Below are 3,793 nucleotides of genomic sequence, written 5' to 3'. Positions count from 1 at the left end.
GTTCCTCTTGACGAGGTGGGGCTAGAGCATCTTTGCCAACAGATGGGCTAACCTGAAAACACGAGCTGTAAATTAGGAATGAAGACGGAAGGAGATTACAACCACAGTTAAGTGAGGAAGCAGTGGACAGGCTTGAAAAGCAAAGGGTGCTGGGTAACTGGAGTTGAGACTTGCAGGGGACATCAAGGGCAACAAGACAAGCTTCCACCACTAAATTCGTACTAACAGCTGAGCAAGGAAAATGTGGGCCCACTGCTGAATGCAGTGAGTGATTTAGTGACAGCGGACACACTTAAGGCTGAGAAACTCAATGCCTTCTTTGCCCTAGTTTTCAGCAACTTCTTTGGTTACAGTAACTGTTGTCAATAGTGTGAATGATAAAGCTCTGAACACATTACAGTTGAACTTCACCTCTGAAGTAGCGGCGTGTGTGTGGACAGTATCTGTACTGCCCTTTTAGTAGAGTGGGGAATTGAATTCCTATCAGTTTATGGTGGGAAAGTGAGACATTGTTAGATCAGTCTCTTTGTCAGCAATCAACAGACACCATGTGGAATCTTCAAAAGCGGCATGTGTTAAAAGTAGAGCACATGCAATGTGTATGTTCTGCCAATACAGCTGTCCACTCTGGTTATTGCTTACAGGTAAACAAGGCTGTGCTGCACAGTTTACCAGTAACTGTAATGGGCCCTAGACCTACCATTGCCTAAGAAAAAAATGTGGTCACTTGTTGTATCTTGTCCAAGCTGCCTGCACTCTGATGAATTCCATCAAAAGGCTGTGGGAGACAGGGTGCACAGAGGTGTCAAGAAGCAGAAGGAGCTCGTTGCTCCACTGCTTTTCTTTCATTAAGTATATATATATGATCTGTCTGAAATAACCATGCTTGTGTGCATGAGAAAATCACACAATTACAAAATCTTCATGTGGTAAACTGTTTGAATTTAGGAGTTCTTGGAGGCAATCTGGAGAGGACCTATTTCATGCAAGAGAAAAAAATGAAGCTAGTAGGTCAATAATAAAGCATGCATGACATGAATGAATTTATATATCCTGGTTTCATCAGTGTGGTGGGATCCATAGAAAAGATTGTTAACAATTCTTCTTATTATTTGTTTCTAAACAAAATAATCTTTCTTTCATAAAGACCTTTAAGTGTCTAACATAAATATGCTGTTTTCCTTACTAAACGTTTGTGTATTTTCTGTTTTCCGGCTCTGGATATACACTATGCTTTCATTTTAAAATGGCTATCCCTATTATGACACCCATTCTGACCCCATTGCCATTAGGACATGTACGTGTTGCATGCTCTTATTAGCATCTGCCTCCTTTCTGCCATCACCTGCAGAATTAAAGAGAAATACTAATCTAATAACAGAATTTCAGAGATAGAGCTAAACAGGAATAAATTCTCATGTTACATTTATTGTAAAGATGCTTTAATCTTTACAATTAGTAAATTGTACAATTTAGTACTAATTGTACCAATTAGTACAATTGGTAGTTGCTAGGCAGAGCAAAGGTTGTCCTAAGATCAGAACAAGATGTTTAATTAATTTTTATATGAATCTCTTACCATATTAGAAGTGATAAATTTATGCCTTTTGAAGTGTACGTTAGTGATGAATTGAAACGAACATACAAAATATCCAGTGATATTTGCAGTTCTCAATCTGACTATCTTTGTTCTCCAGCATCTCTCTTCATAGCCTTTATGTGCTTTCTGTTAGCAGACACCGTAGAAGTGACCAGTAATAACAGTGCAGATACAGACAGAATTGGGAGACACTGTTATTATGTAGTGGTTAGAACTGGAATGGGGTTTACAATATGGCACTGTTCACTAGGATCTTTTATTTAAATTACTGTGTTGGAGAGCCCTGGTTTTGTGGTGAAGAATCAAAAATAGTAACTAGACACCATATTTTAAGGGTTACCACCCCTAAGTATTTATAGAGGGATTTCCAGGGGAAACAAGGTGCTTATCTCACATGAAAATCATCATGACTGTGGTGCACGGATGTTTTTGGAAATTCTATTTGACCCCTGCACACTGTTCAGCACCAAAATGCTTTTATAAATCTGGCCTTGGATGTTGGTTGGTACAGATACAATTTGATGATATATGCAGGTTGGTACAGTGCAGCTTGTCACCTAAAGCCATGGGAATTGATTCTTCTCACTCAAGCTTTTTGGAATATTTTTTCCAAAACAAACATCTAAAAATGAAAGAGGAAAAGAAAATCATAGTTTCTGTGGCAGCTATGGTTAAAGAAAATTTAAGACAGAAAATAATTTCTGTAAGTTGTATTAGTATTTTTACAGAAAGAAGTCAATGTACTCATTACTGTATTAATGACCTGTTCATTATAAATAGAAATAACATCACATTCTCCTACAGCCTACTTAGTTGATGCTATTTAATTATTACTTCTATTATGTTATTTCTGAAATCCTCACCATAACAGCAGTTACAGCAATTTGTAAATATTCTTCTGCATTTGGTTAACTGGGTAGGACTTGAAACACTCAATAGCTTCAAAATTACAGACCATTTTCTCTTTGCTGTTTAGAATATGTGAGCTACACATAATTTTAAATAAAATTGCTATACCCAGTGTCATGTGCAGAACAGTATATAGTCTTAACACATTGTATTAAATGTGATATTTTAGAAAATATTTCACTGCAAGAAGATATTTCATTTAAGCCAGCGGTGCTATTGTATTTACGTCTTATTTTCTTTCAAGAACTAAAAGTGTGTTTTGACAAGAATTTTACACATAGAAATACTAATAGCATGCTAATTACACTCAGAAGCTGACAGTGTACAACTAATAAAGCTCTTTAAGATAAATCCTTTTCCTATTCCGAATTATAATCAGCCTTCAAAATTAATGTTGTTTAGGAGACATTGTTAATCTGCCTTGTGTTTATTCACTTTAACAATAAGATTAGTACAAGATTCCCTCAGGCAGACTTTAATAATGATTTGTCACTTTTGGAAAAGGACCTTCCCACTTATTAATCTGCTCTTCTTACCAGTGATTTTGGCTTCAGTGGTTGTATTTTTTGAACACACAGTGTTTTGTCTGATTTAATTTTTCCCAACATGTTTGTGTTCCATTTGTTGTATGGCAGAACGTCAAGACTCTAGAGCCATATCGAAAATTCTGAGAATTAATTGGGCTTAATTCAGTGGAAATTTTATTCCACAGCTGGTAGTTCTAGAGCTTCCTTGGTGTAGCTCTCCTGGATTGTGACACTGGCTGAGTAGAGAGGGGGCGCAGTCCCCCTCCTGGCTCTAGAGGCCAACTCAACTAGTAGTCCTCACACTCCCAGAAGAGGACCAGCTATGGTTTCCAGTTGGCCAAAAGCCATTGCCAGAAGGAATGTGGCGACCCAGACGGAGCCCTCACACAAGCATACAGCTGTCCAGGTCGCCGGCTGCAGGGAGTGCCTGAGCCTGTCACTTGTACCGGAGGGCAGCGGAGACAACACCTGTGTGCGGTGTGACCAGGTGGATGATCTGCTTGGCCTGGTGGCAGAGCTGAAGGAGGAAGTGGAAAGGTTAAGGAGTATCAGGGAGTGTGAGAGGGAGATAGATTGGTGGAGCCGCACCCTACCGTCCCTGAGGCAAAGGCAGCAGATGGAGGCTCCACAAGAAGCAGAGGATCCCCTGCCCTCTTGCCACCAGGCAGAAGGAGGGGACCTAAGTGACGGGGGGGAATGGAAACAGGTCCCTGCTCGGGGTGCCAGGCAAACCCCCGCCCAGCCTCCCTCACCTTCC

This window comes from Aptenodytes forsteri, unplaced genomic scaffold (assembly GCF_000699145.1).
Source record: "Aptenodytes forsteri isolate BGI_AS27 unplaced genomic scaffold, ASM69914v1 Scaffold299, whole genome shotgun sequence".
Lineage (NCBI taxonomy): Eukaryota > Metazoa > Chordata > Aves > Sphenisciformes > Spheniscidae > Aptenodytes > Aptenodytes forsteri.
This window is presented reverse-complemented; position numbering follows the sequence as displayed.